This window comes from Saccopteryx bilineata, chromosome 1 (genome assembly GCF_036850765.1).
Source record: "Saccopteryx bilineata isolate mSacBil1 chromosome 1, mSacBil1_pri_phased_curated, whole genome shotgun sequence".
NCBI classification, from domain to species: Eukaryota; Metazoa; Chordata; class Mammalia; order Chiroptera; family Emballonuridae; genus Saccopteryx; species Saccopteryx bilineata.
In genome coordinates, this window is record NC_089490.1 from 352,857,813 (window position 1) to 352,879,714 (window position 21,902).

Here is a 21,902-nt window from a genome sequence, read left to right on the forward strand (position 1 = left end):
CACCACAGCTGCAAGCTGGCATTCCCTAACTCTCAAAACTTAACTTATACCTACTAATTTATTCCCTCATTTTAATTAATTCCACCTTCTTTTTAAATTTTTACTGAGAAAATTTTTCTAATAAGTCACTTTTATGTGAATCTATGTCTTAGGCCTGCTCCTGAGGAACCTAAAACATAACTATCTTCCTACTGCTAAAGAACTGTGACAGTGACTTTGCTATGTCTTTGATGGTTGATTAGTGTCTGAAATAGTTGTAACTACTGATAAAGTATCAAAGGACATCAATACCTCTAGGTGCATTTTAAGCTAAAAGTTAAAATCATATTTATTGAGAATTTAGTATGATCTTAATAGTGATTTTCCAAGGCCTCCTTGCTGAATATTTCTGCACACGAAGCTCAGATTAATCTATCTCAACTTAGCAATGTGGCTTTTTTTTTTTTTTTTCAGAGACAGAGAGAGAAAGTCAGAGAGAGGGATAGACAGACAGGAATGGAGAGAGATGAGAAGCATCAATCATTAGTTTTTTGTTGTGACACTTTAGTTGTTCATTGATTCCTTTCTCATATGTGCCTTGACCGTGGGGTTACAGCAGACCGAGTAACCCCTTGCTCGAGCCAGCGACCTTGGGTCCAAGCTGGCGAGCTTTGCTCAAACCAGATGAGCCCGTGCTCAAGCTGGCGACCTCGGGGTCTTGAACCTGGGTCCTCTGCGTCCCAGTCCAACGCTCTATCCATTGTGCCACCGCCTGCTCAGGTTCCAATGGATGCTCTTAAATGAACACATTTTCTTCTTTGAATCAGATTTTCTTTAGATCATCAGTTTTGACAATCCAGCATAAGCCTTTTTCTTTTTTTAGGAGGTGTTGGTTTTCAGAATTGTGACTTATTTCCTTTTTAGGCTCCTGATTAGCTTTAGAGTGCTCTTCATTTTTATTCTGATCATGACCCTAGGGCTCAAATAGTGTGAAATGTCTCAAGGCTCCCTGTTTAGGAGACAAATATTTGCTTACATTTTATTTATTTATTTATTTATTTGTATTTTTCCGAAGCTGGAAACGGGGAGAGACAGTCAGACTCCCGCATGCGCCCGACTGGGATCCATCCGGCACGCCCACCAGGGGCTACGCTCTGCCCACCAGGGGGCGATGCTCTGCCCCTCCGGGGGTCTCTCAGCTGCGACCAGAGCCACTCTAGCTCCTGGGGCAGAGGCCAAGGAGCCATCCCCAGCACCCGGGCCATATTTGCTCCAATGGAGCCTTGGCTGCGGGAGGGGAAGAGAGAGACAGAGAGGAAGGAGGGGGCGGGGGTGGAGAAGCAAATGGGCGCTTCTCCTATGTGCCCTGGCTGGGAATCGAACCCCGGTCTCCCACACGCCAGGCCAACACTCTACCGCTAAGCCAACCGGCCAGGGCCTGCTTACATTTTAATGCATAAAAAAGTATATACTATTTCATATTTTATTCTTGAAAGAATAGTTTTTAAAAATCATTAATGCTCAGCCATAAGAAATGATGACATCAGATCATTTACAGCAAAATGGTGGGATCTTGATAACATTATACGGAGTGAAATAAGTAAATCAGAAAAAACCAAGAACTACATGATTCCATACATTGGTGGAACATAAAAATGAGACTAAGAGACATGGACAAGAGTGTGGTGGTTACCAGGGGTGGGGGGAGGGAGGACTTAGGAGGGAGGGAGGGAGAGAGTTAGGGGGAGGGGGAGGGGCACAGAGAACTAGATAGGAGGACAATCTGACTATGGGCGAGGGGTATGCAACATAATTTAATGACAAGATAACCTAGACATGTTTCTTTGAATATATGTACCCTGATTTATTAATGTCATCCCATTAACATTAATAAAAATTTATAAAAAAAATCATTAATGGTACAATAAAATCAGACCTTGTCCACAGCCTTGGTTAGAATGGCCCTTTTCAGCAGCTCATAGCTCTTTTTCCAAAAGCTAGTCCTTCTTAGATTTGTACAAAGCACCAGGCTTTGAATACCAAAGCTCTTGTGAACCATTTTTTTTTAAAATTATGCACAGAGAACTGTGAAGATGCCAGAGGAAAAGAAGTGATGGTTAAATAAGAAAAAGTTATTTAATTTCTATTTACTCTATTTGCTTGATAAGGTTTTATAAATTGATGCCAGCTGTGTCCTGGTCAAGTTCTTGTGTTATTCTTTACTGAACAGAATATGTCTAAATATTGCTATGCTTGGGAATCATGAACTTTCCATGAATATTTTCCTCACAAGTTCAGAAGGCAAAAAAGTGCACTTAAAAAAGGCAATTCGGCCTGACCAGGCGGTGGCGCAGTGGATACAGCGTCAGACTGGGATGCGGAAGGACCCAGGTTCGAGACTCCGAGGTCGCCAGCTTGAGGGCAGACTCACCTGGCTTGAGCAAAAAAAAAAAAAAAAAAAGCACCAGCTTGGACCCAAGGTCACTGGCTCCAGCGAGGGGTTACTCGGTCTGCTGAAGGCCCGCTGCCAAGGCACATGTGAGAAAGCAATCGATGCACAACTAAGGTATTGCAACAAAAAACTGATGATTGATGCTTCTCATCTCTCTCTGTTCCTGTCTGTCCCTATCTATCCCCCTCTCTTTCTCTCTATCTTGAAATTAAAAAAAAGGCAATTTGTAGTTTCTAGCCAAGAACTGTATATTGGTTTCAAATATCCATACAGTTAATCTATAGAAATCTGTATCAGCAATGATTTAGATTTCCCACTATGAGAATGACTTCCTTTGAGATTTTATATATTTTAAAATAAAACAACATTCTTTTTTTTTTTTTTTTAATTCAGTGAGAGGAGGGGAGGCAGAGACAGACTCCTGTATGTGCCTTGACTGGGATCCACCAAGAAAGCCCACTAGGGGGCGATGCTCTGCCCATCTGGGGAATTGCTTCACTGCTCAGCAACTGAGCTCTTCATAATGCCTGAGAGAGAGGACATAGAATCATCCTTAGTGCTTAGGCAAACTTGCCATGGCTTTAGGAGGGGAAGAGTGAGAGAGAGAGAGATAGAGAGAAAGAGATGATAGGGGGAGGAGTGGAGAAGCAGATGGGCACTTCTCCTGTGTGCCTTGATTGGGCTGACTGGGAATTGAACCTGGGACATCCCCACACTGGGCTGACGCTCTACCACCGAGTCAATCAGCCAGGGCTAAAACAACATTCTGAAGAATAGTTTAAAAAGAAAAGGTGAGTTATATTTAACTTTTATCATAATGTTCATATATTTTAATAATTTGTTTTTAAATTGAAGGATGAGACAAAAAAAAATGAAGTCTTTTCAACCTGAAATTTCAACTCTTGAAATGTTAATTGATTTATTTTAAGCTGTTTCATTTAAAAAAAAATAGAAGTTTTCTGATTCTTCCAGATTGATTTTTGGAAGATTGTATGTTTCAAGGAATTTGTCCATTTCATCTAGGTTGTCTAGTTTTGTGGCATACAGTTCTTCATAGTATTTTCTTACAATATTTTGTATTTCTGTTGTGTCAGTTGTTATTTCTCCTCTCTCATTTCTAATTTTATTTATTTGAGTCCTCTCTCTCTTTTTCTTGGTGAGTCTACTTAAAGGTTCATCAATCTTGTTTACCTTTTCAAAGAACCAGCTCCTAGTTTCATTGATCCTCTGTATTGTTTCTTTAGCCTCTATGTCATTTATTTCTGCTCTGATCTTTATTATTTCCTTCCTTCTACTACATTTGGGCTTTACTTGCTGTTCTTTTTCTAATTCTTTTAGATGCAGGGTTAAGTTGTTTATTTGAGCTTTTTCTAGCTTCTGAAAGTGTGCCTGTAGACCGATTACACCAAATGAGATCGAAACAGTTATCAAAAAACTCCCAACAAAGAAAAGTCCAGGACCCGATGGCTTCACAACAGAATTCTACCAAATATTCAAAAAAGAACTAACTCCTATCCTTCTCAAACTATTTCAAAAAATTCAAGAGGAAGGAAGACTTCCAAGCTCCTTTTATGAGGCGAGCATAATTCTGATTCCAAAACCAGGCAAAGACAACACAAAGAAAGAAAATTATAGGACAATATCTCTGATGAATATAGATGCTAAAATCCTCAACAAAATATTAGCAAACCGGATCCAACAATATATGGAAAAAATCATACACCATGATCAAGTGGGATTTATCCTGGGGAGGCAAGGCTGGTACAATATTCGTAAATCAATCAATGTGATTCATCACATAAACAAAAAGAAGGAGAAAAACCATATGATAATTTCAATAGATGCAGAAAAAGCATTTGATAAAATCCAGCACCCATTCATGATCAAAACTCTCAGCAAAGTGGGAATACAGGGAACATACCTCAACATGATAAAAGCCATCTATGACAAACCCACAGCCAACATCATACTCAATGGGCAAAAATTAAAAGCAATACCCTTAAGATCAGGAACAAGGCAGGGGTGCCCCCTTTCACCACTCTTATTTAACATAGTCCTGGAAGTCCTAGCCACAGCAATCAGACAAGAAGAAGAAATAAAAGGCATTCAAGTTGGAAAAGAAGAAGTAAAACTATCATTATTTGCAGATGATATGATATTGTATATAGAAAACCCTAAAGTCTCAGTCAAAAAACTACTGGACCTGATAAATAAATTCAGCAAAGTGGCAGGATATAAAATCAATACTCAGAAATCAGAAGCATTTTTATACACCAACAATGAACAGTCAGAAAGAGAAATTAAGGAAACAATCCCCTTCACAATTATAACCAAAAAAATAAAGTACCTAGGAGTAAACTTAACCAAGGAGACTAAAGACTTGTACTCGGAAAATTACAAAGCATTGATAAAAGAAATCAAGGAAGATACAAACAAGTGGAAGCACATACCCTGCTCATGGTTAGGAAGAATAAACATCATTAAAATATCTATATTACCCAAAGCAATCTATAAATTCAATGCAATACCAATTAAAATACCAATGACATACTTCAAAGATATAGAACACATATTCCAAAAATTTATATGGAACCAAAAGAGGACACGAATAGCCTCAGCAATCTTAAAAAAGAAGAATAAAGTGGGAGGTATCACACTTCTTGATATCAAGTTATACTACAAGGCCGTTGTACTCAAAACAGCCTGGTACTGGCATAAGAACAGGCATATAGATCAATGGAACAGAACAGAGAACCCAGAAATAAACCTACAGTTCTATGGACAACTGATATTTGACAAAGGAGGTAAAGAAATACAATGGAGTAAAGACAGCCTCTTTAACAAATGGTGTTGGGAAAATTGGACAGCTACCTGCAAAAAAATGAAACTAGATCACCAGCTTACACCACTCACAAAAATAAACTCAAAATGGATAAAAGACTTAAACGTAGGCCGTGAAACCATAAGCATCTTAGAAGAAAACATAGGCAGTAAGCTCTCCGACATCTCTCGGAGCAATATATTTGCTGATTTATCTCCACGGGGAAGTGAAATAAAAGACAGGATAAACAAATGGGACTATATCAAACTAAAGAGGTTTTGCACAGCTAAAGACAACAAGAACAGAATAAAAAGACAAACTACACAATGGGAGAACATATTTGACAATACGTCTGATAAGGGGTTAATAACCAAAATTTATAAAGAACTTGCAAAACTCAACACCAGGAAGACAAACAACCCAATCCAAAAATGGGCTAAAGAGATGAATAGACACTTCTCCAAAGAGGACATACAGATGGCCAATAGACATATGAAAAAATGCTCAACATCACTAATCATTAGAGAAATGCAAATTAAAACCACAATGAGATATCACCTCACACCAGTCAGAATGGTGCTTATCAACAAAACAACACAGAATAAGTGCTGGCGAGGATGTGGAGAAAAGGGAACCCTCCTGCACTGCTGGTGGGAATGCAGACTGGTGCAGCCACTGTGGAAAACAGTATGGAGATTCCTCAAAAATTTGAAAATTGAACTGCCTTTTGACCCAGCTATCCCACTTTTAGGAATATACCCCAAGGACACCATAGAACGGCTCGAAAAGGAGAAATGCACCCGCATGTTTGTGGCAGCATTGCTCACAATAGCGAAGATCTGGAAACAGCCCAAGTGTCCGTCAGAGGATGAGTGGATTAAAAAGCTTTGGTACATATATACTATGGAATACTACTCAGCCATAAGAAATGATGACATCGGATCATTTACAATAACATGGATGGACCTTGACAACATTATACGGAGTGAAATAAGTAAATCAGAAAAAAAAAAAACCTAAGATGAATCCATACATAGAAGGGACATAAAAATGAGACTCAGAGACATGAACAAGAATGTGATGGCAACAGGGGCGGGAGGTTGGGAGAGGGGGGAGGGGGTGAAGAAGGAGAGAGGGGTTAGGGGAGGGGAGGGGCACAAAGAAAACCAGATAGAAGATGACAGAAGACAATTTAACTTTGGGCGAGGGGTATACAGCACAATCAAATGTCAAAATAATCTAGAGATATTTTCCCTCAACATATGTACCCTGATTTATCAATGTCACTGCATTAAATTTAATAAAAAAAATAGAAGTAATAAAGGTTCTCATTTTGAAAAGATGGTATTTTTAGGATGGTCAGGTTCTGTGACTTGCTCAGATTCTGGTAGTCTTTTTTGATTATTGAGTAATACTGGTTTTTCAAATCATCAAGCACATCTTGCTTTGTGATTTTGGCCTAGGCTTCAGAGGTTTTATCTCTACGTATAAATTGTTTGATATTTTTTTCCTAGGTTTGATCTGAAATGCCAGAAAAACCATTTCCAGTATGGCTGGGTGGATGAGTCTGGGGTGATGAGCTCCATGTAGCATATTCCTCTCCTGTCTGTCCATAGTTCTTATATGGGAATTTATGACCATTAAAGAAAATAAATGAAAAATCACTTGCTACCAAATTAGTACAGTAATCAATGACTTACAGAAAACAGTTCTCTTTTGTACTCTGTCCCTCCATTGACAGTCTGAGTATGGTGAAAAGGAACAATGTGGTCTCTATCATGTGTAGGGATTGTGTTTGTTCAAATTGCTCCACAGAAAGGACACTGTTTCCAGCAGCCACAGAGGTGTTCAGAGAGCATTTTCTGGATTTCAGGAACCATTGCTTCTACAGGCATACTCAGACACTTTTCTACTGTGTTCATTGTGGGATTCAAAGCTTTACTTATGGCTTCTTTGAGAAAGTCAGTATCTTTTATTTCCTGCTGTTCAATGCTTATCAGATCTTTCTGTGGAAGGATCAGGTTACTCTTCAGGTGATTACAGAACAAATTTAACCACCCATACACATTGCTGCTTTTATCTTTAGCTATCACTGTGGATTCACAAATAGCTAAGAAGATGGCATTCTTTTTTTTTTTTTTTTGAAGCTGGAAACGGGGAGAGACAGTCACAGACTCCCGCATGTGCCTGACTGGGAACCACCTGGCACGCCCACCAGGGGTGATGCTCTGCCCCTCCCGGGCGTCGCTCCTTGCGACCAGAGCCACTCTAGCGCCTGGGGCCAAGGCCAAGGAGCCATCTCCAGCGCCCGGGCCATCTTTGCTCCAATGGAGCCTCCACTGCGGGAGGGGAAGAGAGAGAGAGGAAGGAGGGGGGGAGGGGTGGAGAAGCAGACGGGCGCTTCTCCTGTGTGCCCTGGCCGGGAATCCAACCCGGGACCTCCGCACGCCCGGCCGACGCTCTACCACTGAGCCAACCGGCCAGGGCGAAGATGGCATTCTTGATGTCATCTAAACTTATTGTTTTTAAAGTCTTGGTATTTTTTTATTTTTTTTGGTCTGAATAATATCTTTTAATATGGTTTTGAGTGTAATTTCTAAAAATTGATTCTGAATTATTCAGGTAATCCCAGTAATCACCAAAATTTCTTTTCCTCTTAGAGAGATAAGAATGTGTTTCTTGCCCTGGCCGGTTGGCTCAGCGGTAGAGCGTCGGCCTAGCGTGCGGAGGACCCGGGTTCGATTCCCGGCCAGGGCACATTGGAGAAGCGCCCATTTGCTTCTCCACCCCTCCGCCGCGCCTTCCTCTCTGTCTCTCTCTTCCCCTCCCGCAGCCGAGGCTCCATTGGAGCGGAGATGGCCCGGGCGCTGGGGATGGCTCTGTGGCCTCTGCCCCAGGCGCTAGAGTGGCTCTGGTCGCAATATGGCGACGCCCAGGAGGGTCGCAACATGGCGACGCCCAGGATGGGCAGAGCATCGCCCCCTGGTGGGCAGAGCGTCGCCCCATGGTGGGCGTGCCGGGTAGATCCCGGTCGGGCGCATGCGGGAGTCTATCTGACTGTCTCTCCCTGTTTCCAGCTTCAGAAAAGAAAATGCAAAAAAAAAAAAAAAAAAAAAAGAATGTGTTTCTCCAGGTTAACCCTGTTTCCATTGAATGTGTGCAGGTAGCTTGATGTCCTCAGCAATTTTAGGGGTTATTTTCTCTGAAATAGTGGTAGAAACAGCAGGAGTGAGTTTGTTCCACAGAAAGTCAATAAATGTTGTGATTCAGATTGCTCGAGAAGAGATCTTAAAACTCATGAAAAAATCAGCTTTCTTGCTTTCTAGATACTTAACAGGATTATTTGCTCTTTTGAATGCCTTATGCATTTTCTTAAACTTTTCTGATGCTCTTTGGAATAAACACAAACATAAGCCAATTTTATATTTACTTGTAAATGTGTATCTTTCATCTGTTTGGGCAGATTTTACCTCCTTTTCTATTATTCTCAAGATTTCATGGAAATAACTTGGATTTTAATCATGCTGTTGCCTCTGAATGTTTTATAGTTCCAGTAAATCTTGAAACAATGTGGTCAATAGTCCTATTTATGGACTTTTTATCAAGTACTTCTAAAGACCTTATAATTATGTGAAATGTTTTGCTCATTTTGACATGTTCCTTTTAATTGATTTAAAATATATTTTTAGAAAGTTTCTTCAGTATGTTCACCATGTCTGCCTTTTCTTAAAAATAATCCTAAAGAATGTTCTGAATCCACATCAATGTTAGGCTTTGTGATTGGAGGGACAGTTAAGGACACATCATAGATCCATTTTCCCCAAACTTGATTGATTTTATGATATAGCTTTTTCTCACTTAATTCTTTGCCCTTAGAGTTAAGGCCCAATTTCAGCTTTTTCCTAATAATACCTTTTCATAATCTGTCTTTTTGTTTTCCAGCATTTCTTGGTATTTTTTTTGTAATGAATATGTCCTTTAGCTTTACTTTTGATCTCTAATATAAGTTCTTCTTTAAGAATTATTAGCTTATTTTCAAAGTTTTCTTTCCACTTAATAAGTATTTCACTGTCTGAATTAACATCAAAGTATTTTTCATGTTCTTGCTTGATGGCTTTATATTTTTCTTTAACTGGAACCTTAAATAGCTTGTTGAGGGTGTCTGGAGTAATTCTAGGAGGGCTGAATCCTCCCTGGCTTCCCTTTAGCTATTTTTATTATCATATAATTCATAGGGTTGTTTTCTTTCATGGAAAATACATTGCAATCCATTTGCAATGAAGAGATGGTGGCTTCATAATTACCATCACTGAGCAATCTCAAGTCTTTTTCTAGGCTTTCCAAATCATGATCTGCTCCAGATTTGAGAGGATATGTGCAACTTCCTTTGACAAAAATTGACCCATGTCATGCCTTATAAATGCCAAGCATTGTGTTTTCTCCTCTGGAGAAACTGCTATAACTCCAACAGTAGCTGTAATACTGGTGAGCACCAGGAATGCATGAGCTCTGTAGGAACAAATTGTTTTGAGCTCCTGGTATTTATCTTGGGCAGTTTGCATTTCACTCAATAAGAAGTCTACTTGATCACAACCCAGAGATCCTAAAAAGTATTGTTCACCACATGATATCCTGCAGCAGCTGCAATGAAAAGTAACAGGAGCTGTGTGTCTGGCTGATCTGTTATGTGGAGGTAATTTAAGAAGCAGTCAAGAGACAAGCTGACCTCATAAGTGGCCTTTCTTTGAGCTTCTTCCACAGTTTCTGAAGACTCAGATTTGGCCTTCACTTCTGTGAGGTCATCCTGGGCTTCCTGTAAGACTTTAATTAATTCAGAAAACAGGGAGATGTTGATGTGTTCTTGCTCTGACTCTGACCAGAAGATCCATTGCCTGATGGAATAAATTGGGGAAAGTTTTTCATTCTGTAGATGTGAGGATCCAAAGGGATGTGAAACTGAGATTTATTAAATTTAGTTTTATTGATGGAAGATATTTTCTTGAAAAAGTTAACTGTGTTTACCAGAAAATTCTGTAGACCCCATCTGTGAGGCATATTTTAACCCAAGTGTCATAACTATGTTTTTTGACTTGACATGTACATGAAATTTATCAGCTTGTTAAGCTGTTCTTAATAGTCCCTTGATTTCACATCCTCTAGGAAAGCTCTAGCCTCTTGTCCAACACTCAGTAATTCTTTTCTATTCTGGATCTGGGCAGTGAAGCCAGTCCAGTAAGTTAGCTACCTGAAGAGGGTTCTTAAAATCATTTCTGTGACTGGAGAGGATGATGTCCCAAATAGGCACCAGCTGAAGGCCCCAGTCAATGACACACCAGGTTTGATTACTGGTAACTAGGCCAGCTTTCCACTGGGAAAAGCAAAATACATCTGGTGGGTCACTTATCTGGTTCACAGATAACTGGACCTTGGTTTGGATATTTTGGAAAGTTGTCCATTGGGCAGCCATTTTTGAATGAGTGCTTGACACATCCAAATCAGTAGCAACTTTCACTCCAAAGCCACTGTAGCTACCCCTTATGTGAGTGTTCAGGAACCCTGCTGACTGCTGTTTTACTTCTGCCAGCTGTTCACTTTGGAAACCCTTTGAAATGGCTTTCCACCAGTATATTCTTCCCATGTGCAGAGGGCCCTGGCTAGCATGAGAGTCAAACCTGTGGAAGAAACCTTCAGTCCTGTGCTTCAGCAAAGTCTATCCTGGTCTGTAGGATGACCCAGAAGGTCTTCAGTGCATTTCAGTTCCTGGACAGCAGCCTTCCAGAACTAGAGCTGATCAATGGGAAAGTGGCAGGAAGAAGTGGGACATAGCTGAACTTGGTAGAGCAGTAAAAAGAGTGCTCATGTGATTGTTGGGTTTCTTTGGATTCTGAATATTTGCTGTGGTCGACTACAGTTTTCAAGCTAGATCCACAATCTCTACCCTTGCCTGAGGCAGTTATACTGAAGCCCAGCTTCTCTATTGTCTGGGTATCAGGGCTTCTACTTGAGATGTAAATTCCACCTGACACTGTGGATAGAGCATTGGACTGGGATGCAGAGGACGTAGGTTCAAAACCCCGAGGTCGCCGGCTTGAGCACAGGCTTATCTGGCTTGAGCACGGGCTCATCAGCTTGAGCACGGGGTTGCTGGCTCGAGCTTGGGATGATAAACATGACCCCATGGTAACTGGCTTGAGCCCAAAGGTCACAGGCTGAAACCCAAGGTCGCTGGCTTGAGCAAGACTCATTTGCTCTACTGGGTGCATTTGTGCACCTCAGTCAAGGCACATATGAGAAAGCAGTCAATGAAGAACTAAGGTGCCCCAACAGAGAGTCGATGCTACTAATCTTTCTCTTTTCCTGTCTGTCCCTATTTGTCCCTCTCTGTCTTTGGAGAGAGAGAGAGAGAGAGAGAGAGAGAGAGAGAGAGAGAGAGAGAAAGATGTAAAAATTCTTTTTTTTTAAAATCTGTGTGTACTGCTCAGTGCCAGAGAGTAAGGACTTCTTGGAGACACTTAGTAGCCCTTCTCTCCTTTTGGTAGCTGATTTTGTAAATTACCTATAGTTCCTGCCATGCAGATTCTCTTCTCACCAGATCTCTGTCTGCAGTGTTTTGCCCATTAGACTGTGTGGCATATATGACGTTGAGTTGTGTTTGCATATTTTCAATGACTTCTGTTAGGGATTTTTTTGGGGTAGTCCATACTTTTTGGAAATCTCCATTGCCTGCCTCAGTCTGCTTCTTTTTCTCTTACTGTCTCTTTTTGTGATTGCCTTCTTTCTGACAGCATGTCTCTTAGCTCCTGCAGTACTTCCTCTACCTCCTTCAGTTTTTTTTTCTTTATCTTTTTCAACACAGATTCTTGTATCTCTGAAAATATCTTTGATTGTGACAAGTTAAGGAGCTTCTCCAAGGCCCTTTCTTCCCAAAAATTTTGTGCCTGAGATTTCAGCTTCCAGAAGTCTCTTTTGCCTAGGTTTTGTAATTCCAGTACACAGGTCACCCCAGGTGTTTATGCAGCTTGGACAACAAGACCTCAACTGCAAGTCCCACTTTGTGCAGCATCTTTTGGAATTCTTGCATCCTTTTGTTTCTGAGAAGGGACTTAACATACTTGGGCACTCTACTGCTCATGGCTGTGGAAAGAAAAGATAGTAACAGATGGTCTGGAGGGGCATATCAGCTGTGGCGAGGTCTTCCCTGAAAGGTGATGGTATTAAGCCCCTGGCTAGAATTCCCAGGTTAGAGCACCAGGAACTAAAAGAGGTGCCCAGAGAGCATTTGGCAGTGAGAAGAGGCAAGGTTTCTCTCTGTGAGAAGGAGCCAGAAGATCTCAGAGATGCAGGCACCATCTTCAAGGGCTAGTGCAGATAATCTCATTTACAGCCACTTTCCTGGGCTCTGATGGAGGGAAAGCTGAGAGGACTAGAGTTGCATGAGGAGAGTGTGAAGTTGGAGACCTTGGGAAGAGACATGGTGGGTGCTGGCCACCAAAACCCTTGTGCTGAATCATTCTCATATACTGCAGTTGCCATCTGTCATGGGTAGAGTAATCCTTTTTACTGCACGCTAGGGGAAGGCAGCTGGTCCACCTTCAGGAATCTCTCTTGCCCCACCCAAAGAAGATTGGGCCCTGCTAAGAAGAAGCCACCTTGGCCAGGAAGCAAGGCATAGCAGTGTGTCTGTTGTTTGACATTGAGGCTGGAGCTTTCCCTGCACTGTCCCAAAACTATATCTGTTGCTTCCACTTCATGGGAGACTCAGTAGAAACTGTCTGGACTGTGGGAAGACAAAATATCTGGGTTTTAAAGGTATACCCACTAGACTCCAAGTGGACATACCCTAGTGAGGTCTTTGAAAAATTTCAGGACAGACTAACACCTGGGGTGGGAGTCATTCCCTCCACCTTTTCTATTTCTGCATTACCTCTGACTCTAGATTCTACCAGAGCATTTTTCAGTGGCTGAGCTCAGCAATCAGCCAGCAGACAGAGGTAATAGGAGGCAGCTCTCAGGGAACATTGGACCTTTTGCTGACTTACCCTCAGCCCCAGTGCTGGTAAAAGCTGCCTAGAGGCCTGGCCTGTGGTGGCACAGTGAATAAAGCATCTACCTTGGATCTTTAGTTCACTGATTCAAAACCCTGGGCTTGCCTGGTCAAGGCAAAAATGAGAAGCAACTGTGAGCAACTATGAAGCAACTCCTACCTGCTTCCCCCTTTCTCTCCTTTCTCTAAAATAAAAAATAAAATCTTTAAAAAAGCATGCCTAGGTATGTAGCTTAGTCCTTCCACATGTACCTAAGCCTAGCAGAGGCAGCCACAAACTGTGCTTTTCTAATAGCCCCAAAATGGTTGCTGAGGGCTGGCTAGTCAAGGTCAGTGTCTCACACTGGTCTGCACCAGATTCCCTCCTAAGAGGCCCAGAACTAACACATCCAGTGGCCAGCTATAGTTTACAACAGAGCAGGACACAACTAGCCTTTCTAGCAGCATGTCCAAAGAGAGAGATTGTCAAGCATCAAACCCAGCTGAAGCAAATTTCATTTTTTGTGGTCAACACCTGCATAACATCTCACATGCATTGGATGAGGTATAGCTTCACGGTCAGCCAGCCAAAGTCCTGGATATTCTACCCCACTGGGGTAGGTTCCATAGGGGAAGAAAGAGATGCTTAGAGCAAAGACGTTAAAGCTCTGAGTTCCTTAAAGGCTATTGTTGGGGCTAGTCAAGGGGATTAGGCACTTCTGTGGGGGCACAGTCAGTCTTAGTGGAAGACTTTCTAAATCTTCCTCCCTGTGACAAGGGACTCTCAAGCTGAGAGAACTTTTTTAGAGGAGATGGTTGGCACCAATCTGAACCTGCTGCTTCCCTCACTGGAAAGAAACAGAATTGGAGTATCCAACAGTGGTTGCATGATTAGGCTCTGAAGTTGGGGCCACCTTCCCTCTACTGAGCTCCTGACCAAGAGACTCCCAAAGTAGGGTGTCCCACTAAGGTCATTCTAAACTCAGCTGCCCTACACCACTAAGCTTGCAATCTGTGAATGGGTTGATGTGGTGAGGCCAGCCTGTGCCTACTCTACAATCTTTCTACAGAAGATCCTGTAGGAAAACCAGGCAGCTGCAAGAGGAAGTGGAGCAACTGGAAGGTGGAGGCAGATCTTAAGAAACTTGAGTCCTTTTACAAAGCTGCTGTCAGCGCTAAACAGGAGGAAGCTGATCCTTATACATAAGTTGGCTACTTCCACACACACCTAGGTACAGAAAATGCAGATATAAACAGTGAACAGAGCAGTAGCTACAGACAGGTAGCACATGGTGGGTTACAAACAATGTCTGACATCAGCATTTACTTTAATTCTCCCCAAGAGGACCCAGAACCAACACAACCACTAATGGGTGGCAGATTGCACCAAAGCTAGACCCATATAGCCACATGAGTTGCATGCCCAAATGAGGAATCCAATAGGGACTATACTGTGCTGAGAATAACTACTCCACATAGGACAGACACTGCACAGCATTTTATACATGTGATCAAGATCGAACATTAAGTCCCACCAACCTGAAGGGTTAACTTCAACCAAGAAAAGGCCAATAACATTCAAGATTCACATAAAACAGAAGGGTAAATAGAGCCCTCAAGAAACATTCCTAGAGCAAGGAGCTCAGGTGGCTTGGATGTTAGTACTACTGAACTCACATTCCTCATAAAGACATCACAACAAATTAGGGAGTGAGCAGGACTACCTATTACACAGACACATTAGGCTGACAAAGAAATATGACCCAATGAATCAACAAGAGAAATCCCTAGAAAAAGAATTAAGTTAAATGGAAGTAACTAGACTCTCAGATGCAGAATTCAAAATAATGGTTATTAGGACAATCAAAGATATTAAAGTAAGAATAAATGATCACAATGAGAACTAAACCAAAAAGAATCACTATTAAAAAAGTCATTAGAACCATAAAAAAGAACAGTCAGAAATGTCAATTACGATATCTGAAAAGAAAACTGCACTAGAAGGAATCAACAGCAGGTTGGATGAAATGGAAGATCTGCCATTTAGAGGACAAGATAAACATAAGCACGAAAGCAGAGCAGCAAAAAGAAAAAAAGATCAAAAAGGCTAAAGGAATTCTAAGAGACCTCTGTGACAACATGAAGAGAAACAACATTTACATCATAGGCAGTCCTGAAGGAGAAGAGAATGAACAAGGGATAGAGAACTTGTTTGAAGAATTCAAACCTGAAAATTTCTCTAAATTGATGAAAAAGTCCCACAAGTTAAAGAGGCACAGAGAGTCCCAGTAAAGATTTACTCAAGAGACCCATACCAAGAGAAATCATAATTAAAATGCCAAAGATAAGAGAAAAAAAATACGAAAAGCTACAAGTGTGTTTTCCAATAAATTGCCTACTAAGAAGCCCTCATAAGGCTGACATCTGACTCCTAAATAGAAACACTTCAGGAAGGAAGGAATTTGCAAAAAAAGAAGTGGAAGCACATACCATGTCCACGGATTGGAAGAATTAACATCATTAAAATGTCCACACTACCCAAGGCAACCTATAGATTCAATACAATTCTTATTAACATACCAGTTGCATTCTTTACAGATGTAGAACAAATATTCCAAAAATTTATGTGTGACCAAAATAGAACCCGACTAACCTCAGCAATCCTGAAAATGAAGAACAAAGTATGAGGTATTATACTTTCTGATATCAAGCTATACTACAAGACCATTGTAATAAAAACATCCTGGTATTGACATAAGAACAGGCATACAAATCAATTGATCAAAACAGAGAACCCAGAAATAAGCTCACACCTTTATGGTCAATTAATATTTGACAAAGGAGGAAAGAGTATACAATGGAGTAAAGACAATTTAATAAATGATGGGAAAATTAGGTACATGAAAAAAATAAAACTAGACCACAAAGTTACACCATTTACAAAAATAAACTAAAAATGGATAAAAGATTTAAATGTAAGCTGTGAACTCATAAAAATCCTAGAAGAAAACCTTGGCAGTAGACTCTCAAAAACCTGGAAGCAATAATTTTGTGGATATATCTTCTTGGGCAAGTGAAATAAAGGACAAAATAAACAAATGTGACTATCAAAGTAAAAGGCTTTTGTACAACAAAGATACCATTAACAAAATTAAAATACACCCCACTCGCCTAAACAGGCAGTGGCACAGTGGATAGAGCATCAGACTGAGATGCAGAGGACTCAGGTTCTAAATTCCAATATCACCAGCTTGAGTGTGGGTTCATCCAGCTTGAGCTTGGGCTCACCAGCTTGAGTGTAGGGTCATTGGCTTGAGCGTGGGCTCATAGACATGACCACGTGGTCGCTGGCTTGAGCCCAAAGGTCACAGGGTTGAAGTTCAAGGTTGCTGATTTGAGCAAGGGGTCACTCACTTTGCTCTAGACTCCCCTAACCCTGGTCAAGGCCTATATGAGAGAGCAATCCATGAACAACTAAGATGCCGCAACAAAGAATTATTACTTCTCATCTTGCTCCCTTCTTGTCTGTCCCCTTCTCTGTCTGTCACACACACACACACACACACACACACACACACACACACACACACACCAAACAAACGCTCCACTCTATAGAAGAATATATTTGTCAATTATCTGGTAAGTGGTTAATAACCAAAATTTATAAAGAACTTTTAAAACAATTCAGGAAAACAAATAATCCAATTTAAAAATGGTCAAAGGACCTAAATAAATACTTCTAAAAGGACATACAGATGGCCAATAGGCATATGAAAAAATGCTCATCCTTAATGATATATACATAACATATGAATACAATCATCAGGGTCACCATTCTCAGAGAGAAAGAGGGGATTGAGGTAGAGGAGGGTGCAGAAGGGGTGAAATGGGAATGAAAAGAGACTTTGCATTGGGGATGGGGGGCTTGAAGCAGGAGTAGAAGGTGTTATATTGAGTGGGATACTTGAAACCATGTCAACAGAATAAATTAAAAATTAAAATAAAAAAACCCAGTGGATTACAAATGCTTATTAATCTATGACCACAAGAGAATGTTGATTAATGCAACAAAGGTATAGGAACTTGAATAAATGGTAAAATTCTCATGCATAAGTTGGACCAAAATGACTGAAGACACCTTTCAGACTATCAAAAATAAATTATTGGCCCTGGTCAGTTGGCTTAGTAGATAGAGTGTCAGTCTGGTGTGCCAACGTCCAGGTTTCAATCCCCAGTTGATGTTCTATCCACTGTGCCACCTCTAGTCAGGCTTTAGTTAGTCTAAGAGTCAAGTAATTTAATTCCTCTAATTAAATCTTTTTCTTAATGTGTTTTGGCTATTCTATGTCCTTTGGCTTTCTATATGAATTTTAGTTTTATTTATTTTTCACTTTTTAAAATTTTTTATTTATTTTTATGTATTTTTTTTAAGTGAGAGAGAGAGGAAGAGAGAGAGTGAGGGAGTGAGAGAGAGGCAGGCAGAGATAGACAGGAAGGGAGAGAGATGAGAAGCATCAATTCTTTGTTGTGGAACCTTAGTTATTTATTGATTGCTTTCTTATATGTCACTTGATGGGAAATGGGAGGGGCTACAGAAGAGTAAGTGACCCCTTGCTCAAGCCAGTAACCTTGGGCTCAAGCCAGTAATGTGGGGCTTCAAGCCAGTGACCTTTGGGCTCAAGCCAGTGACCATGGGGTCAAATCTATGAGCCCACCCTCAAGCCAGCGACCCTGGGGTTTTGAACCTGGGTCCTCATCATCCCAAATGGACACTATCCACTGCACCACTGCCTGATCAGAGTTATATTCGATGGGACACTTGAATCCATGTAAACACAATAAATTAAAATTAAATAAAACATTAAAAAAATTTTTTTGCTTTATTATACACCTTTCATGCAGCTCTCTTTCCCACCACCCCAATAATAGCTGTCAGTCTGTTCCATGTGTCCATGCCTCTGTTCCTATTTTATTTATCAGTTTATTTTGTTTATAAAATTCCACATATAACTGAAATCACATGGTATGTGTCTTCTCTGACTGGATTTTTCACTGCACATAATAATCTCCAGGTTCATTCATGTTGTTGCAAAAGCTAAGATTTCTTTCTTTTTTGTGGCCAACTAGTATTCTATTGTGTAAATGCACTATAGCTTTTCTTTCCATTCATCCACTGATGGACATCTGGACTATTTCCAGATCTTGGCTATTTTAAGTAACACTGCAGTGAACATATTCTTTCAAATTAGTGTTTCATGATTCTTTAGATACTTTCCCAGTAGTGGGATTGCTGGGTCAAAAGTCAGGTTCATTTTTAAATTTTTGAGGAAACCTCATAGTGGTTGCACAAGTCTGTATTCCCACCAGCAATGCAGGAGGGTTTTCTTTTCTCCACGCCCTCACCAGCACTTATTATCTGTTGTTTTGTTAATGAGCACTGTTCTGACTGTTGTGAGGTGATATCTCATTGTGGTTTTAATTTGCATTTCTCTAATGATTAGTGATGTTGAGCATTTTTTCATCTGCCTATTGGCAATCTGTATGTCCCCTTTGGAGAATTGTCTATTCATTTCTTTTGCCCATTTTGGATTGGTTTGTTTATCTTCCTAGTGTTGAGTTTTACAAGTTCTTTATAAATTTTGGTTATTAACCCCTTATCAGACGTATTGTCAAATATGTTCTCCCATTGTGTGGTTTGTCTTTTTATTTTGTTCATATTGTCTTTAGCTGTGCAAAAGCTTTTTAGTTTGATATAGTCCCATTTGTTCATCCTGTCCTTTATTTCACTTGCCCGGGGAGATAAATCAGCAAATATATTGCTGCGAGAGATGTTGGAGAGCTTACTGCCTATGTTTTCTTCTAAGATGCTTATGGTTTCTCGGCTTACATTTAAGTCTTTTATCCATTTTGAGTTTATTTTTGTGAATGGTGTAAGTTGGTGGTCTAGTTTCATTTTTTTGCAGGTAGCTGTCCAATTTTCCCAACACCATTTGTTGAAGAGGCTGTCTTTACTTCATTGTATGCCCTTACCTCCTTTGTCAAATATTAGTTGTCCATAGAGCTGTGGGTTTATTTCTGGGTTCTCTGTTCTGTTCCATTGATCTATATGCCTGTTCTTACGCCAGTACCAGGCTGTTATGAGTACAATGGCATGGTAGTATAACTTGATATTAGGAAGTGTGATATCTCCCACTTTATTATTCTTTTTCAAGATTGCTGAGGCTATACATGTTTGTTTTTTTTTTTTGGTTCCATATAAATTTTTGGAATATGTGTTCTATATCTTTGAAGTATGTCATTGGTATTTTAATTGTATTGCACTGAATTTATAGATTGCTTTGGGTAATATAGACATTTTAATGATGTTTATTCTTCCTAACCATGAGCAGGGTATGTGCTTCCACTTGTTTGTATCTTCCTTGATTTCTTTTATCAATGCCTTATAATTTTCCGAGTACAAGTTTTTAGTCTCCTTGGTTAAATGTACTCCTAGGTACTTTATTGTTTTGGTTGTAATAGTGAAGGGGATTGTTTCCTTAATTTCTCTTTCTGACTGTTCATTGTTGGCATATAAAAATTCCTCAGATTTCTGAGTATTAATTTTATATCCTGCCACTTTGCTGAATTTATTTATCAGGTCCAGTAAGTTTTTGACTGAGACTTTAGGGTTTTCTATATACAATATCATATCATCTGCAAATAATGATAGCTTTACTTCTTTTTTTCCAACTTCAATGCCTTTTATTTCTTCTTCTTGTCTGATTGCTGTGGCTAGGACTTCCAGGACTATGTTAAATAAGAGTGGTGAAAGGGGGCACCCCTGCCTTGTTCCTGATCTTAGGAGGATTGTTTTTAATTTTTCCCCATTGAGTATAATGTTGCCTGTGGGTTTGTCATAGATGGTTTTTATCATGTTGAGGTATTTCCCTGTATTCCCACTTTGTTGAGTTTTGATTGTGAATGGGTGCTGGATTTTATCAAGTGCTTTTTCTGCATCTTTTGAAATTATCATGTGGTTTTTCTCTTTTTTGTTTATGTGATGAATCACATTGTTTGATTTACTAATATTGGACCAGCCTTGCCTCCCCAGAATAAATCCCACTTGATCATGGTGTATGATTTTTTCCATATTTTGTTGGATCCAGTTTGCTAATATTTTGTTGAGGATTTTAGCATCTATATTCATCAGAGATATTGGCCTATAATTTTCTTTCTTTGCGTTGTCTTTGCCTGGTTTTGGAATCAGGATTATGCTCACCTATAAGAGTAGCTTGGAAGTCTTCCTTCCTATTGAATTTTTTGAAATAGCTTGAGAAGGATAGGAGTTAGTTCTTCTTTGAATATTTGGTAGAATTCACTTGTGAAGCCATCAGGCCCTGGACTTTTCTTTGTTGGGAGTTTTTTGATAACTGTTTTGATCTCATTTGGTGTAATCAGTCTGTTTAGGTTTTCTGATTCTTCCATATTGATTTTTGGAAGATTGTATGTTTCAAGGAATTTGTCCATTTCATCTAAGTTGTCTAGTTTTTTGGCATACAGTTCTTCATAGTATTTTCTTACAATATTTTATATTTCTGTTGTGTCAGTTGTTATTTCTCCACTCTCATTTATAATTTTATTTATTTGAGTCTTCTCTCTTTTTCTTGGTGAGTCTAGTTAAAGGTCATCGGTCTTGTTTACCTTTTCAAAGAACCAACTCCTAGTTTCATTGATCCTCTGTATTGTTTCTTTAGCCTCTATGTCATTTATTTCTGCTCTGATCTTTATTATTTCCTTCCTTCTACTAGCTCTGGGATTTACTTGCTGTTCTTTTTCTAGTTCTTTTAGATGCAGGGTTAAGTTGTTTATTTGAGCTTTTTCTAGTTTCTTAAGGTGTGCCTGTAGTGCTATGAACTTCCCTCTCAGTACTTATTTTGCTGTATCCAATAAATTTTGAGTTGATGTATGCACACTGTCATTCATTTCTAGGATTTTTTTTTATTTCTTCTTTGATCTCATTCTTAATCCATTCGTTATTTAACAACCTGCTCTTTAGTTTCCATGTGTTTGAGAATTTTCAAGCTTTTCTGTTGTGGTTGATTTCTAGTTTCATGCCATTGTGATCAGAGAAAGTGCTTGATATGATTTCAATCTTCTTAAATTTTTTGAGACCACTTTTGTGCCCTAACATGTGGTCTATCCTAGAGAATGTACCATTACCCCTTGAAAAGAATGTATATTCTGCTGCTTTAGGGTGAAAAGTTCTGAAGATATCTATTAAATAGAGTTGATCTAGTATGTCCTTTAAGTCTGCTGTTTCTTTGTTAATTTTCTTTCTTGAGGATCTATCTAGTGATGTTAGTGGAGTATTGAAATCCCCTACTGTTATACTTTTGCTGTTGATCTCACCCTTTAAATCCATCAAAGTCTGCTTTATATATTTAGGTGCTGCTATATTAGGTGCATAGATATATATAATAGTTATATATCTTCCTGTTGGATTGCTCCCTTTATCATTATGTAGTGGCCTTCTTTATCTCTTACTATATCCTTTTTTTTAAAGTCCATTTTGTTTGATATAAGTATGGCTACCTCAGCTTTATTTTCATTTTTATTTGCATGAAATATTTTTTTCCATTCTTTTACCT

The 21,902-nt window shown here is 39.7% G+C and overlaps 2 pseudogenes; both read right to left on the reverse strand.

Moving 5' to 3' along the window:
• Positions 1–6,733: 6,733 nt before the first annotated feature.
• LOC136319640 (interferon-induced very large GTPase 1-like) lies at positions 6,734–9,421 on the reverse strand (annotated as a pseudogene).
• A 35-nt stretch (positions 9,422–9,456) lies between these two features.
• On the reverse strand, positions 9,457–12,384 carry LOC136319641 (interferon-induced very large GTPase 1-like; annotated as a pseudogene).
• Between the last annotated feature and the right edge of the window lie 9,518 nt (positions 12,385–21,902).